The sequence below is a fragment of the Bos grunniens genome, chromosome 22, assembly GCF_055505025.1.
Source record: "Bos grunniens cultivar Pamir isolate PY7600 chromosome 22, Bosgru_T2T1.0, whole genome shotgun sequence".
Lineage (NCBI taxonomy): Eukaryota > Metazoa > Chordata > Mammalia > Artiodactyla > Bovidae > Bos > Bos grunniens.
The window spans coordinates 10,740,760-10,763,908 of NC_141186.1; the positions used below are offsets into that span (position 1 = coordinate 10,740,760).

Consider the following 23,149-nt stretch of genomic DNA (forward strand, 5'->3'; position numbering starts at 1 on the left):
AGTTTTAAAGATTGAAAATTCCAGTAAAGATAAAACAGTAAGCATGCACAGTGTGCTTAAGAGGTATTAAAACACAAAGTCGCAGACTATCACAATGATCAAGGAAAGACAAAATTCATTTCACCTATATGTGGAATCTAGAAAATAATACAAATGAACTTCTACAAAACAGAAGGACTCAGGCATAGAAAAAAAATTTATGGTTACCCGCTTTATGGAAAGCGGGTAGGGAGGGATTAATTAGGAGTATGGGGTTAACAGATATAAACAAGGACCTAACCTATAGCTCAGGGAGCTATCTTCAATATCTTGTACTAACCTAGAACAGAAAACAATCTGAAGAAGAATGTGTGTGTGTAACAATCACTTTGCTGTACACCTGAAACTAACAATACTGTAAATCAACTACAGTTCAACTTAAAAAATAGGAAGAAAAACGGAAACAACATTCTACACAAACTTTCAAAAAATAAAGGAAGACAGTAATTCCTACTTTACAAGGCTAGCATAACCCTATCCTAACCCTAATATGAGAAAACATTAAAAAAAGAAAAATTTAGACCAATATCCTTGTGGGTCACAGATACAAAAATTCTTAACAAAAAATTAGCAAATTAAGTTCAGCAATATGAAAAAAGGAATAATATAATCAAGAAGAGATTAGGCCAGGAATGTAGGGTGATTTAGCATTTGGAAAATCTCACCATATAGAATAAATGAGAAAAAATAATCATCTTAACAGACACAGAAAGAGTATTTGACAACAACGATTTTTAAATAAAAACTCTCAGAGACTGTCTTAACACTGGGAATTCAGTGGTTAAGACTCCACACTTCCAACACAGGGGGTGCAGGTTCAATCCCTGGTTGGGGAATTTAGATCCCACATGCTGTGCAGTGCAGACAAAAAAAAAAAAAAATCCCTCAGCAAACTAGGAATAGAAAATAACTTCCTTAATCTGAAAAATCTATCAATGTAAAACCTCCAACTAGCATCACGTTTAATGGTGAAACAGTAAATGCATTCTTTCCACAATACAGAAAAAGATAACAACTCCCATGCTCACTCATTCTACTTGACATTGTATAGTGGGTTCTAAACACTGTAGTGAGGCAAGGAAAGCAAACTGTAAAAATATGAAAGGAAAAAAAGTAGAACTGTCTTTATCTGCACCCTTGGCAAGGTCATGTGACACAAGGTCTTTTGTATTTTAATATACTAATGGATGAGGATAAAAATTTCATGGTAAACAATGAGGAAAATGATTTATTTTGACTCAACCTTAACAATTAAAATCAGAACTAATTTTTAAAAGTTCATATTAAACAATGATCAAGGAGATTTCCAAAAAAAAAAAATGTCTAAAAATAAAAAACACAAGAATCGAAATTAAAAATCAAGATCCAGGTTTCCCTGGTGATCCAGTAGTTGAGAATCCACCTTGCAATGCAATCAAATACGCCAGTCTGATCCCTGGTCCAGAAAGATCCCACGTGCCGCGGAGCAACCAAGCCCCTGCACGGCAACCACTGAGCTCACACGGCACAGCTACCGCCGCCTGCGCGCCCTGAGCCTGCGCCGCCTGCGCGCCCTGAGCCTGCGCCGCCTGCGCGCCCTGAGCCTGCGCCGCCTGCGCGCCCTGAGCCTGCGCCGGGCAGCAAGAGAAACCACCACGAGAATCTGCACACCGCTCACTCCCACTCCCCACAGCTACAGAAAGCGCATGTGCAGCGACAGAGATCCACCACAGTCAAAAAGCAAAAATAAATGAATCTTTAAAAATAAAAATCAAGATCAACTGAGTGGACAAAGTTGGCAAGGCCATTAAAAGGTAGAACTATCAGGAGCACAGACTGACGACATGAAAACAGGAAAGCTTATGCAATGTGGAGGAAAATAAATATGTAATTAAAATTGCAGAAGGGCTAGGAAACAGGGAGAGACAGTAACTGAAGACTCTCAAGACAAAGTATCAGAGAAGGTCCCAAAAGTGATGAATGATACCAAGCCTCAGCTCCAGGAAGCCCAACAAAATCTACACCTGAGAGAAACAGAATACCAAAAAAAAGAGACCCTAAAAGCACTCAGAGACACAGAGAGATCACCACAAAGTAAGAGAACACAGGACTGACAGGGAATCCTCTGGCAGTCCAGTGGTTAGGACTCCAAACTTTCATGGCCAAGGGCACCAGTTCAATCCCTAGATCTCTGCAAGCTGCACAGCGAGGCCAAAAAAAAAAGACTGACACTTGAATTTTCACAATAGAAGGAGCCAACGAGTGGTAGACTAATACCTTCAATGCACTTAGAGAAAGTAACTGCAACTCTGAAATTTTAAACCCAGCAAAGAAACTTACCAAAATAAAGATGGATTTGACAAAACAAAAAGCTTTCCATCCACGGCCCCACTCAAAGAGGAAGTAGGTCCGTACACCATCAAAGGTCTGAGGGAAAGAATTATGAGCAAAAATACTGGATAAATTCAAACAAACTGAGAGTTAACAATGTAATATGGAACAATCAGACACATAGAAACTATGAATATAACACCATATGCCAAAACTAAATCCCAGGTGGACAAGAGATTTACATATAAGCATTTTAGGAGCTAACAAAAGAGCAATGATTTAATTATCCCAGAGTGAGAAGGAATTCCCTACATAAAAAGGTCACTGTGTGATACAGGAGCCATTCAGAGTGGCGGAACACCAGGACACAAAGCGCACCTCCTCCCACAAGGTGGACGTGGTGGCTCCCGCGCAGCCCAGCAGCTTTGTGATGGGAGTGGAGGCAGCACATGACTGCCCCTGGAGGCTGGGAGCGGGTAGCCCGCAGCTTGAGACTGCTCCTGCAGCCTGGGGGGGCGGGGGGGGGGTGGGCAACTAGTGACCGCTCCCGGAGCTTGTCCCGCCACCCACTGCCAGTGGAGCCACCACTGCCACTGAAAAATCCAGGTGCATCAAAGATACATCTAGATGCGGAAGGATTCTCACAGAGTATCTACTAAATGCTGGCACAAGACCTCAGACCTCTGAAAGGCCAAGAAAATCTCCATGTAACCGAGAGGGACAAAAAAAAAGGCAAGAAAGGAATGAGACTGGACCTGTGCCACAGGGAGGGAGCTGCGAAAGAGGAAAGGTCACGCAGGACCTGCGTGCTGGGAAGTCCCCTCACCAGCCGGGAGATCGGCCAGGACGGAGGGGGAGCCTCAGAGCCTCAGAGAGGAACATGGTCTGGTCTGTGGCGCTCAGCATGGCCAGGCCTGCTCAGACGGTCAGTGCCACGGCTCTGCACTCCCAAGAGCGGGCCTGGGGAGAGGGCGCGGGGGGGCGGGCCGTGCTGTGTAGACACAGCACAAGGGGCTGCAGTCTGGTGTGGCCACACCCAATGGGCTCTGAGGAAGAAGCCTGAGCTTCCCACAGGCACCACTGTGGGGGGCGCACGGGGAGGGGAGGCCCCACCATCACAGCCTTTCTTCCTGCTCGAGGGCTGCTGCGGGTGGCGGGACAAGCTCCGGGAGTGGGAGCTGGAGCGGTCACTAGAGGCCACCCACCGCCCCCGACCCCCGGGCTGCAGGAGCAGTCTCAAGCTGCAGGCTACCCCCTCCCAGCCTCCAGAGGCAGTCATGTGCTGCCTCCACTCCCATCACAAAGCTGCTGGGCTGCGCAGGAGCCACCACTGCCACTGAAAAATCCATTACCTGGCACCGGCCACCGCATCTGCACACCCCCTGCATCAAGGGGAGAACACCAAGCACATGCTGACCAAAGGGCCAACAGGCACACACTGAAAACAGCCCTCACAGGACTTCCCTGCTGGCCCAGTAGTTAAGGCTCAGCAGTCCCAGTGCAGGGGGCCCAGTTCACTCCCTGGTCAGGGAACTAGACCCCACCTGCTATGACTGAAGATCCTGCACACCACACCTAGGACCCAGCGCAGCCAAACACGTAAAAATAAAAACAGCCCTCACATTATATTAAACCCGCACAAGCTACATGGGACACGCCCACATAGGAACAGCCCCCAAGACTCCTGCTCCAACAGAGACAACCGTTCCTCCTTAACTCAGAGCAAGAGGATGAAGAAGCAGAGAAACCACTCCCAGTTAAACGATGAAGAGAATTCCCCACAAAGAACAATGAAAAAGACCTAACAGACACAGATTTCAAAATGGAGATAATGAAAACACTCAAGGAATTAAGAAAGGTTATTGACAGAAATCTCCCTCAAGGATCACTGCCTTGTCATGGCAAAAGGGCTTGTGTAACTCAGTGAAGCTGTCAGCCGTGCCGTGTGTCACAGTGCAGACTTCTAACAGAACGTGGTCCCCTGGAGGAGGGAATGGCAATCCACTCCAACACACTAGCAGGGAGAACCCCATGAAGTGTATAAAAAGGCAAAAAGATTTGACACTGAAAGATGAGCCCCCAGGTCAGAAGGTGTCCAGTATGCTACTGGGGAGGAGCAGAGGACAATTACTAATAGCTCCAAAAAGAATGAACGGCTGGGCCAGAGAGGAAACGATGCTCAGCTGTGGGTGTGTCTGGTGACGAAAGTAAAGTCAGATGCTGTGAAGAACAGTACCACAGAGGAAACTGGAATATTAGGTCCATGAATCAAGGTAAATTGGATGTGGCTGAACAGGAGATGGCAAGAGAAAACACCGACATGTTAGAAATCAGTGAAATAAAATGGACGGGGATGGGAGAATTTAATTCAGACGACCGTTATATCTACTGCTGTGGGCTGGAATCCCTTAGAAGAAATGGAATAACCCTCAGAGTCAACAAAAGAGTCCGAAATGCAGTACTTGGGTGCAACCTTAAAAATGACAGAATGGAGACGCGGCTGGCATTGTTGGGTTCCTGTGTCGTCTTGGAGGTGACTCGGCGTGATTGAATTTGCGGCATCTGCGCATTCACTCACAGGTCAAAATGCAGATCTTCGTGAAGACCCTGACCGGCAAGACCATCACCCTGGAGGTGGAGCCCAGTGACACCATCGTTAAAAAAAAAAAAAAATGACAGAATGGTCTCAGTTCATTTCCAAGGCAAACCATTCAAAATCACAGTAATCCAAGTCTGTGCCCCAACCAGCAATGCTGAAGAAGTTGAAGTTGATCAGTTCTATGAAGACCTAGAAAACCTAGAATACCAAAAAAAAAAAAAAAAAGATATCCTATTCAGCATAAGGGACAGGAATGCAAAAGTAGGAAGTCAAGAGATACCTGGAGTAACAGACAAGTTTGGCCTTGGAGTACAAAATGAAGCAGAGTAAAGACCAACAGAATTCTGCCAAGAGAATACACTGGTGAAAGCAAACACCCTTTTTCAACAAAACAAGAGATGACTTTACACATGGACATCACCAAATGATCAATACTGAGATCAGATTGATTACATTCTTTGTAGCCAAAGATGGAGAAGCTGTATACAGTCGGCAGAAATAAGACCTGGAGCTGACTATGGCTCAGATCATCAGCTCCTCATCGCAAAATTCAGACTTAAACTAAAAAAAGGCAGGGAAAACCACTAGGCCAGTCAGGTATGACTTAAATCCCCAATGAATATACAGGGGAGGTAATGAATACAGAATAGATTCAAGGGATTAGACCTAGTAAACAGAGCACCTGAGGAATCATGGAGCGAGGTCTGTAATACTGTACAGGAGGCAGTGAATAAAACCATCCCAAAGAGATGCAAGAAGGCAAAGTGTTATCTGAGGAGGCTTCACAAATAGCTGAGAAAAGAAAAGCAAAAAGCGAGAGAGAAAGGGAAAGGTGCCCCAACTAAATGCAGATCCAGAGAATAGCGAGGAGAGACAAGAAGGCCTTCCTCAGTGAACAGTGCAAAGGAGAGAGGAAAGCAACAGACAGGCTAAGACTAGAGATCTCTTTGAGAAAACTGGAAATATCAACGGAACATTTCATCCAAAGATGGGCACAATAAAGGAGAGAAATGGTGAAGATCTAACAGAAGCAGAAGAGATCAAGAAGAGATGGAAATAATACACAGAAGAACTGTACAAAAAAGATCTTAATGACCCTGATAACCATGGTGGTGTAGTCTCTCACTCAGAGCCAGACATCCTGGAGTGTGAGATCAAGTGGGCCTTAGGAAGCATTACTACGAACAAAGCTAGTGGACGTGATGGAATTCCAGCTGAGCTATTTCAAATCCTAAAAGATGATGCTGTGAAAGTGCTGCACTCAATACGCCAGCAAATTTGGAAAACTCAGCAGTGGCCACAGGACTGGAAACGGTGAATCCTCATCCCAGTTCCCAAGAAGGGCAGAGCTGAAGAATGTTCATACCACCAGGCAATGGCACTCATCTCCCATGCTAGTAAGGTACTGCTCAAAATCCTCCATGCTAGCCTTCAGCAGTATGTGAACTGAGAGCATCCAGATGTTCAAGCTGAATTTGAAAAGGCAGAGGAACCAGAGATCAAACTGCCAAAATTCGCTGGATCATAGAGAAGCAAGGGAATTCCAGAAAAACATCTGCTTCATAGACTACACTGGAGCCTTTGACTGTGTAGATCATAACGAACTGTGGAAAACTCTTAAAGAGATGGGAATACCAGACCATCTTACCTATCTCCTGAGAAACGTGTATGTGGGTCAAGAAGCAACAGTTACAACCCTGTATGGAACAACTGACTGGTTCGGGATTGAGAAAGGAGTACGACAAGGCTATTTGTTTAACTTATACACAGAGCACGTCATACAAAATGCCGGACTGGATGAGTTACAATCTGGAATCAAGACTGCCCGGAGAAATAGTAACCACCTCAGATATGCAGATGATACCACTCTAATGGAAGACAGTGAAGAGGAGCTACAGAACCACTTGATGAGGGTGAAGGAGAAGAGTGAAAGAAGCGTCTTAAAACTCAGTGTTAAAACTAAGACCATGGCATCCAGTCCCATCACTTCATGGCAAACAGAAGGGGAAAAGGAAGCACTGACAGATTTCCTCTTCCTGGGCTTTAAAATCACTGTGGATGGTGACCGCAGCCATGAAACTGGAAAACAACTGCTTCCCGGCAGGAAAGCTATGACAAACCTAGACAGTGTGGTAAAAAGCAAAGATACCACTTTGCCAACAAAGGCACATATAATCCAGGCTATGATCTTTCCAGCTGTCATGTACGAATGTGAGAGCTGGATGATGAAGAAGGCAGAGTGACTAAAAATTGATGCTTTTCAAACTGTAGTGCTGGAACAGACTCTTGAGAGTCCCTTGGACTGCAAGGACATCAAGCCAGTTAATCCTAAAAGAAATCAACCCTGAATACTCTTCTGGAAGGACTGATGCTGAAGCTCCAATACTTTGGCCACCTGATGCGAAGAGCTGACTCACTGGAAAAGACTCTGATGCTGGGAAAGACTGAAGGCAGAAGAAGAAAAGGGGACAGAGGATGAGATGGTTGGATGGCATCACTGATTCAATGGACATGAGTGTGCATGTGAAAACTCCGGGAGATGGTGAGGGACAGGGAGGCCTGGCATGCTGCGGTCCATGGGTGTGCAAAGAGGTGGACATAATGCGGCGACAGAACAACCACATCAGTCAACAGAAATGAAGAACATTATAAAAAGGAACTAGAAACTATAGAGAGGAGCTAAGAAAAAGTTAGAAAGCTCATGAACTAAAGGCAACGAATAGCACAATAAATAATGCACGAGAATGAATAAGTGACCTAGAAAATTCGAATAATGGAAATTACCCACTCAGGACAGCAGACAGAAAGCCAAATTTTAAAAGAAAATGAAAGCAATAAACAGTGCTGCGATGAACATTGGGGTACACGTGTCTCTTTCCCTTCTGGTTTCCTCAGTGTGTATGCCCAGCAGTGGGATTGCTGGATCATAAGGCAGTTCTATTTCCAGTTTTTTAAGGAATCTCCACACTGTTCTCCATAGTGGCTGTACTAGTTTGCATTCCCACCAACAGTGTAAGAGGGTTCCCTTTTCTCCACACCCTCTCCAGCATTTATTACTTGTAGACTTTTGGATCGCAGCCATTCTGACTGGTGTGAAATGGTACCTCATAGTGGTTTTGATTTTCATTTCTCTGATAATGAGTGATGTTGAGCATCTTTTCATGTGTTTGTTAGCCATCTGTATGTCTTCTTTGGAGAAATGTCTATTTAGTTCTTTGGCCCATTTTTTGATTGGGTCATTTATTTTTCTGGAGTTGAGCTATAGGAGTTGCTTAGCCAGGACATGGAAGCAACCTAGATGTCCATCAGCAGATGAATGGATAAGAAAGCTATGGTACATATACACAATGGAATATTACTCAGCCATTAAAAAGAAAACATTTGAATCAGTTCTAATGAGGTGGATGAAACTGGAGCCTATTATACAGAGTGAAGTAAGCCAGAAGGAAAAACACCAATACAGTATAATAACGCATATATATGGAATTTAGAAAGATGGTAACAATAACCCTGTGTACGAGACAGCAAAAGAGACATTGATGTATAGAACAGTCTTATGGACTCTATGGGAGAGGGAGAGGGTGGGAAGATTTGGGAGAATGGCATTGAAACATGTAAAATAGAATGTATGAAACGAGATGCCAGTCCAGGTTTGATGCACGATACTGGATGCTTGGGGCTAGTGCACTGGGACGACCCAGAGGGAGGGTATGGGGAGGGAGGAGGGAGGAGGGTTCAGGATGGGGAACACATGTATACCGGTGGCGGATTCATTTTGATATTTGGCAAAACTAATACAATTATGTAAAGTTTAAAAATAAAATAAAATTTAAAAAAAAAAAGAAAAGAAAAGAAAATTAAAGCAATAGAAGAAGCCTAGTAGATTCTAGTGCGTGCGTGCTCAGTCGTGTCTGACTCTTTGTCACCCCATGGACTGTAGCCCGCCAGGCTCCTCTGTCCACGCAAGTTTCCTGGCAAGAATTTCCTACCTTTCCAACCCAAGGACCAGACCCACGCCTCTTGCATCTCCTGCACTGGCAGGGGGATTCTTTACCACTGGCGCCACCTAGGAAGCCCATGAGAAACCTATGGGACAATAAAAGGCGTGCCAACCTATGTATAATAGGGATTCCAGAAGGGGAAGAAAGAGAAAAGGAGATTGAAAATGTTTTTGAAGAAATTATGGCTGAAAACTTCCCAAACCTAAAGAAGGAAACAGATACTCAGGTACAGGAAGCACAGACACTCTCAAACAAGGTAAACTTAAGACACACTCTTTGAAAAATGGCAAAAATTAAAAACGAAGATTACAAAGGCAGAAAGAGAAAACCAAAGGCAGCAAGGACCCCTAAAAAGCTAGCAGCTGATTTCTGGTAGTTGCAGCCAGAAAAGCTGCAGGCCAGAAGGGAATAGCAAGATATATTCAAAATCTTGAAAGGGAAAAATCTGCAACCTAAGACACTCTACCCAACAGAATTATCATTTAGACTAGGAAAGACAATTTCTCAGACAACCAGAAACTAAAAGAATATAGCAATGTTAAATATATCCTGAAAGAAATACTGAAAGTGTTAGTCGTTCAGTCATGTCTGACTCCGTGCAACCCCATGGACTGTAGCCCGGCAGGCTCCTCTGTCTATGGGATTCTCCAGGCAGGAATACTGGAGAAGGCTGCTATTCCCTTCTCCAAGGGATCTCCCTGACCAGGGATCGAACCCAGGTATCCTGCACTGCGGGCAGACTCTTTACCATCTGAGCCACTAGGGAAGCCCAAAATATAGAAAGTTCCTTTCTAAATAGAAAAGTAAGAATCTATAGAAAATAGAAATTCACAATTGGAAAGCAAATCACCTAAATAAGCCAGTATACAGATTAAAAACAAAAAAATAAAACACCATCTGTGAAAGTCATGAGACAGGTCTGGGACCTGGGAGCTTTTGCCGCAGTGTTGCAAAGCTTGGCCCTGGACAAGCCTCTCAAGCTACAAAATAGGTGGGACTAAAAACAACCCTGTGTGTGTACAGTTGGAACAAATTTGGGACCAAAAGATACAAAAAAGGCAAAAAGAGAAAAAAAAGATGTCATTTCTGAAGAGCCAAGAACGAAACCTGGGTGTCCCAAGCCAAAGCAGGTACTGTGCACGCCCCGGCTGCACTCACCACCACCAGAGAGGGGGGCAAGACCACCTAAGCAGCCCCCCCGCCCCCCCAACACACCCCTACCCTACCCTCACCCCATATAAGGAACAAGCTTGTCCCCCACTTGGGGAGCATGTGAACATGTTATTTGTTTTCACTCACTCCTGCAGCCAGCGCAGAAGCCTGAATAAAGCCTTATACCTGAATTTCTTATCTGGCCTCCAGTCGATTTCCACTGATTAAGGCAGGCCAAGAACCCTGGTCAGTATCAATAATTACCACTGTGAAAACACCAAAAGGATGAGCACAGGGATGCAAAAAAGAACATCAAAATCATAAAATGTGAGGGAAGAAAGAAAATGTATATATATTTGTTCATTTCCTAGAATGTGCTTGACTCCCAGCCTAAGGCAAGCAGATATAGGATGCGGTTAACACTTGAAAAGCATGATAACCACAAACCAGATTCACAAACCAAGAAGAGAACACAAGCATAATACAGAAGAAAACCATGAAACCACAACAGGAAAAACAAAGAGGACAAAGAAGAAATCCATAACCAACTGGGAAAACCAGGTTAAAATGGCAATAAATACATATCTACCAAGAATTCCCTTAAAAGCTGATAAACTAAATGCTCCAATCAGAAGACACAGAGTGGCAGACTCGATTAAAAAACCAGAGCCTACAACAGGCTGCCTACAAGAGACCCACTTTTGGGCAAAGGACACCCATAGACTGAAATGAGTGGGAGGCGCCCAAGGGAACCTGTTGGTCTGTGTCCCCCTGACCCCCGCTGCAGCAGGGGCCCCAAGAAGGCCGCGCCTGAATGTTTCATCCGGCCTCTGTCAAGGAGGCCAAGAACCCTGGGTGGTAACATATTCTGCAGTGCCCAACATGGGGCCCGTCCCCTTCTGGGTAGAGGATCTGGGCCCCTCTGGGACCATGGGATGCAGCTGCCCCGGGTGACAAGTGGCCACCTGACCGCTTGTTTCAGCATCACCTCGTTTTAAGACTGCCTTCCTGGCCCCTGGGGGCCTCAGTACCTCACTCAGGCAACGCCTCCCCGCGCCTTTGTCCTTTTCCCTCTCCTGAAATCTTCTCTCTCTGTCCTCTCCTTCAGTCTTACCCTCCCAAGAGTGGACGTCGGGCAGCTACAGCATCCCTCCTCTCAGCCTGTGAGACCTGCTCCTCTGGCAGGTGGCGAGCAGAGGTGGAGAGGCTGGCCTCACACTGCACAGACCCCGGGCCAGAGGGCTCCCCCTGGAGATTCAGGAGAGTGACAGAGGTTCCGCCCTCAGGTCATGTTGTGGCTGCAAGTCTGACTGTCCCAATATTCTCACCTTTATTTCCTGCCCCCAAGAGAAGCCCTGCTGGGACAGGCTGCAGCGGCAGACTGCTATATGCTGTACACTATATATGCTATATACCGCGTGGTCAGAGCCCCACCTTTGGGTTGCAGTCCCACAGACAACGGGCTGGCTTCTGGGCTAGAGCATCGGGTGGGCAGCAGACAGGGCACCCCCTCCTTCACTGGCCCTTTCCAGAAGTGTGCTGCTTGGTGCCTGAACAGACACCTGCAGGGGGGGCGGGTAGAAACAGCACTCTCTCTGTTTTTCAGTCTTTTCTGTCCCTCCTCCCTTTACCTCTTCCTCAGTCCTCACTCCTACACTACCGGCCCCTTTATCCTGAAAGATTTTTGTGTCTTTAAGTTTTGTGATTGCTACCTTTATGATGCAGTTTTGTCTGTCCAGCTGTTCTGCAGGTCTCTGTGACACTGTAGGCCTGGTGGAGGACTTAAGCCTTGAAATACAAACACAGCCCACATGCCCTGAGACGGCAGCCCTGGGGTACTTGGTAGAACTTTAAAGAACAGAAAGAAAAGACAGGAGCCTGCATTTTCCCCTCCTGCTTGAGCTGGAGGGGCCTGCATCTCTCTCCTTGCCCTCTGCAATGTAATTGCTCTGTCTGTGCTCTCAGCAAGTACTGGATTGATCTGTAGACCCTAGACTGAGGGGAAAAAAGGAGAGGTGCATTTTCAATTCAAGCAGGAAAACTATGAGATCTCTGGTTCTATAGAAATTGGCTTGTCTGGCTTAAACCTGTGTGCTTAATCAATACAGACCTGTCTTTAGAGACATCAGTGTTAAGTATAACACTTTCACTGTGCCAAAGCCTTTGACTGTTTGGATCACAATAAACTGTGGAAAATTCTGAAAAGAGATGGGAATACCAGACCACATGACCTGCCTCTTGAGAAACCTATATGCAGGTCAGGAAGCAACAGTTAGAGCTGGACATGGAACACATTGGTTCCAAATAAGAAAAAAAGTACGTAAAGGCTGTATATTGTCACCCTGCTTATTTAACTTATACACAGAGTACATTGTGAGAAATGCTGGGCTGGAAGAAGCACAAGCTGGAATCAAGACTGCCGGGACAAATATCAATAACCTCAGATATGCAGATGACACCACCCTTATGGCAGAAAGTGAAGAGGAACTCAAAAGCCTCTTGATGAAAGTGAAAGAGGAGAGTAAGAAAGTTGGCTTAAAGCTCAACATTCAGAAAACTAAGATCATGGCATCTGGTCCCATCACTTCATGGGAAATAGATGGGCAAACAGTGGAAACAGCGTCAGACTTTATCTTTTTGGGCTCCAAAATCACTGCAGATGGTGACTGCAGCCATGAAATTAAAAGACGCTTACTCCTTGGAAGGAAAGTTATGACCAACCTAGGTAGCATATTCAAAAGCAGAGACATTACTTTGCCAACAAAGGTCTATCTAGTCAAGGCTATGGTTTTTCCTGTGGTCATGTATGGATGTGAGAGTTGGACTGTGAAGAAGGCTGAGCACCGAAGAATTGATGCTTTTGAACTGTGGTGTTGGAGAAGACTCTTGAGAGTCCCTTGGACTGCAAGGAGATCCAACCAGTCCATCCTAAAGGAGATCAGTCCTGGGTATTCACTGGAAGGACTGATGCTGAAGCTGAAACTCCAATACTTCAGCCACCTCATGTGAAGAGTTGACTCAATGGAAAAAACCCTGATGCTGGAAGGGATTGGGGGCAGGAGGAGAAGGGGACGACAGAGGATGAGATGGCTGGACAGCATCACCAATTCGATGGACATGAGTCTGGGTGAACTCTGGGAGTTGGTGATGGACAGGCAGGCCTGGCCTGCTGCAATTCATGGGGTCGCAAAGAGTCGGACACGACTGAGTGACTGAACTTAACTGAACTGAGGGTTACTAGAAATAAGCACACAGTGTTTCTGTTATAAAATCTGTCAACAGGGAAAACAACCTGATATGATTAAATTTTGAAGTAAAGGTAACTGGGATAAGAACTTTTTGGTAAACCCCATAGGACTAATCATGTTTTGAAAACTTTCATCTAAAATAGTCCCTCCAAATTTTGGTAAGTTTAAAAATAAGTTAAATGATAGGCATTAACTGAATATCCAGACAATTTCAAATAGGATAAAATACTGGAACATTAATTGCTAAAAATTAGGTCTAAATTTATCTACTTTTGTCTTGTGAGAGAGAAACTAAAGATGTATGGTGCCACCCTGAAATGTTTTCTACCAATTTATGGACTGGCAAACCACTTCAGTATTCTTGTCTTGAGAACCCCATGAACAGTATGAAAAGGCAAAAAGATGACACTGAAAGATGAACCCCTGAGGCTGGTTGGTGTCCAATATACTACTGGGGAAGAGCGGAGAAATAGCTATAGAAAGAATGAAGAGACTGAGCCAAAGCAGCAACGATGTCCAGCTGTGGATGTGTCTGATGGTCAAAGTAAATCTGGATGCTGCAAAGAACAATACTGCATAGGGACCTGCAAGGTTAGGTCCATGAATCAAAATAAACTAGATGTGGTCAAACAGGAGATGGCAAGAGTGAGTATCGACATTTTAGGAATCAGTGAACTAAAATGGACGGGAACAGGCGAATTTAATTCAGATGACCATTATATCTACTACTATGGCCAAGAATCCCTTTGAAGGAATGAAAAGTGAAAGTGAAAGTCGCTCAGTCTTGTCTGACTCTCTACAATCCCAAGGACTATAGAGTCCATGAAATTCTCCAGGCCAGAAGTCTGAAATGCAGTACTTGGTTGCAATCTCAAAAATGACAGAATGATCTTGGTTCATTTCTAAAGCAAACCATTCAGCATCACAACAGTCAAAGTCTATGCCCTAACCACTAATGCTGAAGAAGTTAAAGTCGAATTATTCTATGAAGACCTACAAGACATCCTAGAACTAATACCAAAAGATGTCCTTTTAGTCATATGCAACTGGAATGTAAAGGTAGGACGTCAAAAGATACCTGGAGTAACAGGCAAGTTCAGCCTTTGAGTACAAAATGAAGCAGGGCAAAGGCTAATAGTTTTGCCAAGAGAACACACTGGTCATATCAAAGACCCTCTTCCAACAACACAAGAGACGACTCTATACATGGACCAGATGGCCAATACTGAAATCAGCTTGATCATAGTCTTTGCATCTGAAGATGAAGCTCTCTCTATACAGTCAGCAAAAACAAGACCTGGTGCAGACTGTGGCTCAGACCATCAGCTCCTTATTGCAAAATTCCGGCTAAAATTGAAGGAAGTTGGGAAAATCACTAGGCCATTCAGGTATGGCCAAATCAAATCCCTTATGATTATTAAGGGGAGGTGATGAATAGATTCAAGGGACTAGATCTGGTAGACAGAGTGCCTGAAGAACTATGGACAGAGGTTCATTAACATTGTACAGGAGGTGATGACCAAAACCATTCAAAGAAAAAGAAATGCAGGAAGGCTAAGTGGTTGTCGGAGGAGGCCTTACAAAAAGCTGAGAAAAGAAGAAAAATGAAAGGGAAAGGAGAAAGGGAAAGATAATACCCAACTGAATGCAGAGTAGCAGAGAATAGCAAGGAAAGAAAATAAAGCCTTCTTAAGTAAACAATGCAAAGAAACAGAGGAAAACAACAGAATGGGAAAGACTAGAGATCTCTTTAAGACGACTGGAGATATTAAGAGAACATTTCATGCAAAGATAGGCACAGTAAAGGATAAAAAAAGCAAGGACCTAACAGAAGCAGAAGAGATTAAGAAAAGGTGGCAAGAATACACAGAAGAACTGTACAAAAAAGATCTTCATGACCCAGATAACCACGATGGTGTGATCACTCACCTAGAGCCAGACATCCTGGAGTGTGAAGTCAAGTGGGCCTTAGGAAGCATCACTACAAACAAAGCTAGTGAAGCTGATGGAATTCCAGCTGAGCTATTTCAAATCTTAAAAGATGCTGCTGCTAAAGTGCTGCACTCGGTATGCCAGCAAATTTGGAAAACAGCAGTGGCTGCTGCTGCTAAGTCGCTTCAGTCGTGTCTGACTCTGTGCGACCCCATAGACGGCAGCCCACCAGGCTCCCCCGTCCCTGGGATTCTCCAGGCAAGAACACTGGAGTGGGTACAGGACTGGAAAAGGTCAGTCTTTATTCCAATCCCAAAGAAAGGCAATGCCAAAGAATTCTCAAATTACCATACAATTACACTCATTTCACATGCCAGCAAGATTATGCTCAAAATCCTTCAAGCTAGGCTTCAACAGTAGGTGAACCGCAAACTTCCAGATGTACAAGCTGGGTTCAGAAAAGGCAGAAGACCCAGAGATAAAATTACCAACAACCACTGGATCACAGAAAAAGCAAGAGAATTCCAGAAAAACATCTGCTTCACTGACTATGCTAAAGCCTTTGACAATGTGGATCACAACCAACTGTGGAATATTCTTCAAGAGATGAGAATACCAGACCACATTTCCTGCCTCCTGAGAAACCTGTATCCAAGTAAAGAAGCATCAGTTACAACCACACATGGACCAACAGACTAGTTCAAAATTGGGAAAGGAGTACATCAAGGCTGTATACTGTCACTCTGCTTATTTAACTTATACGCAAAGTACATCATTTGAAATGCTAGGCTGGATAAATCACAAGGTGCAGTCAAAATTGCCGGAAGAAATATCAGCAACCTCAGATATGCATATGATACCACTTTAATGGAAGAAAGTGAAGAGAAGTCTCTTGATGAAGGTTCAAAGAGGAGAGTGAAAAAGCTGGATTAAAACTCAATATTCAAAAAACAAAGATCATGGCATCCAGTCCTATCACTTCATGACATATAGATGGGGAAAATGTGAAAACAATGTCATATTTCATTTTCTTGGGCTCCAAAAATCAATGCAGACAGTGACTGCAGCCACGAAATTAAAAGACACTTGCTCCTTGGAAGAACAGTTATGACAAACCTAGACAGTATATTAGAAAGCAGAGACATCACCTTGCCAACAAAGATCCATATAGTTAAAGCTATGGTTTTTCCAATAGTCATGTATTCATGTATGGATGTGAGAGTTGCACCATAAAGAAAGCTGAGTGCCAAAGAACTGATGCTTTCAAATCGTGGTGCTGGAAAAGACTCTTGAAAGTCCCTTGAATAGCATGAAGATCAAACTAGTCAATCATAAAGGAAATCAACCCCAAATATTCATTGGAAGGACTGATGCTGAAGCTCCAATACTTGGGCCACCTGATGCAAAGAGCTGACTCTCTGGGAAAGACCACTTGATGCTAGGAAAGATTGAGGGCAGGAGGAGAAGGGGACGACAGAAGTTGAGATGGTTGGATGCCATCACTGACTGAATGGACGGGAGTCTGAGCAAATTCTGGGAGATAGTGAAGGACAGGGAAGGTGGAGTGCTGCAGTTCACGGGGTCACAGAGAGTCCTCTGAATGGGGAGAGAACACGACACAACGTATAGCTACAGAAAGTGGCAGACGATTTGCAGAGGAGGGGCAATGAAAAAGAATTCTGTATGTGGTCGGGATTTTCTAAGGTTGGATTACACGTAACTAGGTACATGGATTTTATTAAGAGCAGACTGGTGTAGGACTGGATTGGCCTCTCTCATAGGAGAACAAAAGCTGTCCTGGATGCTCTTTTGATAAAAGATTGTGTGAGTCCCTGTGCCTTTAAGTGATCTACATCGACTTTTTATTTTTTCCCACCTTAGCTCAAGGAGTAAGGATTGTTTCACAGAAACCTATGATCCTATCTGCCTGGGTGTTTTAAAACTTTTTGACAGAATTTTCAAATAGCAAATTCTAAATGAAACTTTCCTGACTTCCAGTTAACTTTGGGGTGCTTTAAGGGGCCCCTGGAGGACATCCCAAAGAGAGATCTTAAAGTAACTGGGTTAATCTGCAAGGAGAGGTTTGCCAGGTTCTCAGAGAACCCTGACAAGTTTAGGGGTAAATTTCCCAGGCTGGGGTCGGCTTTCTCTCACACACAGCAGGACATCAGGGTTATTCTGGCCCACTGCTGCACCCCGCATGAAAAGGAGCATATACTGGAAAAGGCCAGGGAAATAGCAGATGGCCTATTGGCCACCAATCCACACCACCAACTTCATCAGGTGGAGGAGGGGTGCAGAGGGGGGCGCGGGTATGTAACCCCAGAACATGACCCGCAATCCAATTATGACAATCGTGTAGGCCAGGCTAGGATGAGACATTACATTACTTGTCTATCAGAAGGAATGAAAAGGTGTGCCAAAGCCTGTGAGTTATTATAAGGCCTGAGAGGTTACACAGGAAAAAGATGAAACCCCAGCAGTCTTCCTGAGCCAGTGACGGAGACACTCAGAAAGGACACCAATACAGACCCTGAGTCTTAAGCGAGACACTACTGGCTGTGCATTTTATCACTCAGGCTACTCCAGATATCCAGAGAAAATGACAAAAACTTGAGGCTGGGCCCAAACCCCACTGTAAAGGTCTATAACAACTTAGACTTTACGGAGGAGGCCAATCAAGATAAGAGGCTAATACAGAAAACACAGCTTTTGGCAGCTCCGACTCACCTACCACCTCAAGGGGACCGTGGAGGGCTGAGAAGGCTGGACGCACCACCAAGAAACCACCTGGGCCTGAACCAGTCACACCTTTTGTCAGAAAGGGGGGGCACTGGGAGGGGGGCTGTCCTGAGCACCTTCCTGTGGGATGCCAGAGGGGTGACCCTGACTGGCCCCAGTTCCCTGTGAGCAATTTCCACACCCCAACTGACAGGCTCAGGTGCCTGGCCGATTCCACGTCCCACCTGATCCACCCTCTCTACTCCACAGAGCCTTCTTCGATGTGGCAGGTAAGAAAACAGAGTTTCCTGTGGACACTGGAGATACCTGCTCTGTTCTGGCTTGGCCAGCTAAAGGTAAGGTGATTTACATCTCCCCCTTGCCTGCAACGTCGGGTCTATTGTTATTACTCACTCCTTTCTGTACATGCCAGAATGCCCAGTCCTCCTCCTCGGGTGAGATCTGCTACATAATCTTAGGACAAGATGAAGTCCAAGGAGGTAAAGAATCCAAACAGAGAATGCGTATGTGAGCAATCCCAGATGACCCACCTGGTGGGCATCAAAATATCCCCCACAACATCCTTTAGGAAATTTGACAAGTAGATCCTGTAGTTTGGGATACCTCAATGCCAAGAAGGGCAAAATGTGCTCCCCCAATAAAACATAAGATTTAAGGCCTGAGGAAAACACCCCTGGAAGACACAATATCCTCGGAAGCCTGAGGCCGAGGGGACTCCAACTACTGCTCAGCAAATTCCTAAAACATGACTCATCAGATCCTGCCAGTCCCCCTGCACTACCCCAATCCTTCCTGTCCAGATGCCTAGCGGGCAGTATCAGTTGGTGTAAGACTCAGCAGTAGTGAATGAGGCCGTCATCCCTATTTACCCACTGGCGCCAAACCCACACACCCTCCTCACCCAACTGCGAGGGGACACTCAGTATTTCTGTTTTGGACCTCAAAGATGAATTTTTCTGGATTCCCCAACATCCAGATTCTCAACACCTTTTTGCCTTTGAATGGAGGGACCCTGACACCCTGGGGGCTAACCAATATGCCTGGACAGTGCTTCCCCAGGGTTTCCAGGAAGGCCTCCATCTTTTTGGAAATGCATTAGCAAGGGAATTAAGGGAACTGAGCCTTGAGAAGAGAACTCTGCTACAATCTGTTGATGACATTGATAAGTAGTGATTCAGATCAAAATACTGATAGGGTCCTAAGTTTTCTGGCAAAAAGTGGATAAAAGTCTCTCCAAGAAGGCTCAGATTTCACAGCGAGGAGTTCAATATTTAGGATTTGTCTTGATCCCAGGGGCAAACAAACCCTGGCCATAGATCAAACAGCAATTAGTGCATACCATCTCCAACCACCAAGAAACAACTCCAAGGCGTTCTTGGGACAGCTGGGTTCTGTCATATCTGGATTCTAAATGACAGCCCTATAGCTAAACCCCGATATGAGGCTCTAAAGGGAGGAGAAAGGAACCCCTTCAAAAGAATAAGGACCATCAGTAAACTAAAGGGCCTCTGAGACTCTAAAGACTTAGTTTAGCAGAGCACCAGCAGTGGGGCTTGCAAACATGGAAAAGCCCTTTACCCTATATGTGCATGAAGAGGTCGGGATTAGCCACTAGGAATCCTAACCCAAAAGCTGGGAATGGATCAGAGACCTGTGGCTCACTTTCCAAAACAAATGGACTCTGCGGCCCTGGGATGGCCAAGCTGGCTGTGGGCAGTAGCAGCCCTGCTTGTTAATGAGGTATCCAAGCTCACCCTGTGACAACGCTTAGATGTATTAACCCCTCATCAGGTACAATCTATGCTGGAAGTCAAAGGACATCATTGGCTGACCAGCAGAAAGTTAAGATATCAGACTCTTCTAACAAACATCCTGGACCTTACCTTCAAGGTGTGCCAAACCCCGAACCCAGCAACTCTGCTTCCAGTGGTCAAGAGTGGAGACTTATTGCATCAGTGTATGCATACATGCTCAGTCATGTCCGACTCTCTACAACCCCATGGACTGCAGCCCAAGAGGCTTCTCTGTCCATGGAATTCTCCAGGCAAGAATAGTGGAGTGGGGAGCCATTTCCTTCTCCAGGGGATCTTCCCCACCCAGGGATCGAACCCAGGTCTCCTAAATTGCAGGCAGATTTCTTACCATCTGAGCCACCAGGGAAGCTAAATCCACACAAAACTCTAATCCAAAAAGATACATGGCACCCTTTTGTTCACAGCAGCGCAATTTCCAATAGCCAAGACATGGAAACAAATATCTATCAACAAATGAATGGACAGAGAAGACACACAAAATGGAACACTACTCAGCCATACACAAGAATGAAGTAATGCCACGTGCAGCAGCGTGGATGCAACTAGAAATTATCATACTCGGTGAAGTCAGCGGCAAAGAGAAAACTAACTCACGGTATTACTTACATGTGGGATCTGAAGCATGACACACATGAACCTACCCGTGAAGCAGTCATGAATACAGAGAACAGGCTTGTGATTGCCAAGACGGAGGGGGCTGGGGAGGGGTGCAGTGATAGGCTGGGGTGAGTAAACATGAGCTATTACATACAGAATGGGTAAGCAGCAAAGTCCTCCTGTACGGAACAGAGAACTATATTCAGTATTTTATGATAAACCACAATGGAAAAGAATATTAAAAAAGAATAAACATATATATATATATATAGCCAAATCACTTTGCTGTACAGCAGAAATTAGCACAACACTGTAAATCAACTATGCTTCATTAAAAAAAAAAATCCAACATGTAATAAACTCATAAAATCTGCCGACATTAAATCTACGAATTTCTGTTCATGAAAAGCCTTCACGATCTAGAGCGCCCCCTCGCTGACTAGGTAGCAGTGCAGCTGGTCCACTAGCGTCTTGTAAGGGCGAGGTGTTGGAGACAGAGCCTGGAGCCCTTGTCAGAGAACCGAACACACACAGCTGCCCAGGAACTGGAGAAGCTGAAGGAGACTCCAAAGGAAGGTGGAGTGATTGCAGACTCAGCCATTCCTTACACCAAGGAGTAACTGAAGTACAAGGAATCAAGGAGATGAGATGGCAGAGAAGAACATGAGCTCACCTCTTAATGAAACATCCAAACCATAACTATTGAACAACCACTGACAAAAACCACTGGAACCTATCAAAAAAGATACCCTACATCCAAAGAAAAAGCCAAAACAAGACAGTGAGAGAGGCACAACAGTGATGAAATCAAATCAGGCAGCAACCCACAGACTGGAAAATAATTATACCACAGAAGTTCTCCCAGAGGACTGAAAGTTCTGAACCCCACATCAGGCTTCCCAACCTGTGGGTCTAGCAATGGGAGTAGGAATCCCCAGAAAATCTGGTTTTGAAGTTCATGAGGATTTGATCACAGGAATTCCACAGGACTGGGGGAAACAGAAACCCCACTCTTGGAGGGTGCACACAGGATCTCAAGTATATAAAGATCCAGGGGAAAAAAGTAATGACCTCATAAGAGACTGGCCCCAAAGTACCTGCCAGTATTGGAGGGTCTCCGGGAGAGGTAGGGGCAGTTGTGGTTCACTGTGGGGACAAGGACACAGGAGGCGCCAGTGTGAGCCCTCTTGGAAGGGGGCCATTTTCTCACTAAGACCTGGTCCCACCCAACAGCCTGTTGGCTCCAGTGCTGGGATGCCTCAGGCTAAGCAACCAACAGGTTGGGATAAACTGCTTAAAATCCTCCTGAGCACATAGCTGCTCAATAAACGCAGCCCCTGACGTGGTCCTGCCTACCAGAGGAACAACTTCCAGTTCCACTCCACTCACTAGCGGGCAAGAACCAGCTCCTCCCACGAGGGGGCAAGAACCAGCTCCTCCCACGAGGGGGCAAGAACCAGCTCCTCCCATCAGGAAGCCTGACAAGCCTCTTAGACAGCTTCATCCACCAGGGGGTGGACAGAAGCAAAAAGAATTATAACCCTGCAGCTTGCAAAATGGAAACCAAAATCACAGGAAGGTAGACAAAATTACAGTAGACCAATGTGTCCCAGATGAATTAACAAGATAAAAACCCAGAAGAACAAGTAAGTGAAGTGGAGGCAGGCAATCTACTGGAGGAAAAAGAGTAAAGACAGCAAAGATGATCTGGGAAAAAAATGAAGGCACAGGTCAAGACACAAGAAATGTTTAACAAAGACCTAGAAGAACTAAAGAACAGAGATGAACAACAGAATAACTGAAATGCTGGAGAGGATGTGGAGAAAAGGGAACCCTCTTACACTGTTGGTGGGAATGCAAACTGGTACAGCCACTGTGGAGAACAGTGTGGAGATTCCTTAAAAAACTGGAAATAGAATTGCCATATGATCCAGCAATCCCACTGCTGGGCATACACACTGAGGAAACCAGAACTGAAAGAGACACATGTACCCCAATGTTCATTGCAGCACTGTTTATAATAGCCAGGACATGGAAGCAACCTAGATGTCCATCAGTAGACGAATGGATAAGAAAGCTGTGGTACATATACACAATGGAGTATTACTCAGCCATTAAAAAGAATACATTTGAATCAGTTCTAATGAGGTGGATGAAACCAGAGCCTATTATACAGAGTGAAATAAGCCAGAAAGAAAAACACCAAAACAGTATACTAACGCATATATATGGAATTTAGAAAGATGGTAACAATAAACCTGTACGTGAGACAGCAAAAGAGACACAGATGTATAGAACAGGCTTATGGACTCTGTGGGAGAGGGTGAGGGTGGGATGATTTGGGAGAATGGCATTGAAACATGCAAATTATCATATCTGAAATGCATCGCCAGACCAGGCTTAATGCATGATACAGGATGCTTGGGGCTGATGTACTGGGATGACCCAGAGGGATGGTATGGGGAGGGAAGTGGGAGGGGGGTTCAGGATGGGAAACACCCATGGCAGATTCATGCTGATGTATGGCAAAACCAATACAATATTGTAAAGTAATTACCTTCCAATTAAATAATGTATATTAAAAAAAAACAAAGTCCAGTGCGGCCCACCCCCCACCCCACCCCCGCCGCCAAAGAAAAATACTGAGCTCCAAAGAAAAGTAATAAGACTCCTCTCAGCCAGTTATGACTTTCTCAGGAGACTGAAAAGTTTACG

The 23,149-nt window shown here is 45.0% G+C and overlaps 1 protein-coding gene across 9 annotated transcripts in view; it reads right to left on the reverse strand.

The window, feature by feature from the left end:
• Positions 1-23,149, reverse strand: part of MLH1 (mutL homolog 1) — an 87,716-nt gene that overhangs the window by 8,020 nt on the left and 56,547 nt on the right. The window contains exon 14 of one of the 9 annotated variants that reach the window (XR_015150905.1): positions 4,823-5,146. The exons of the other annotated variants lie outside the window; for them this stretch is intronic. The gene's annotated coding sequence lies outside the window, so the exon portion shown is untranslated. The remainder of the gene's footprint in view (positions 1-4,822; positions 5,147-23,149) is intronic. 9 annotated transcript variants of the gene reach the window in all.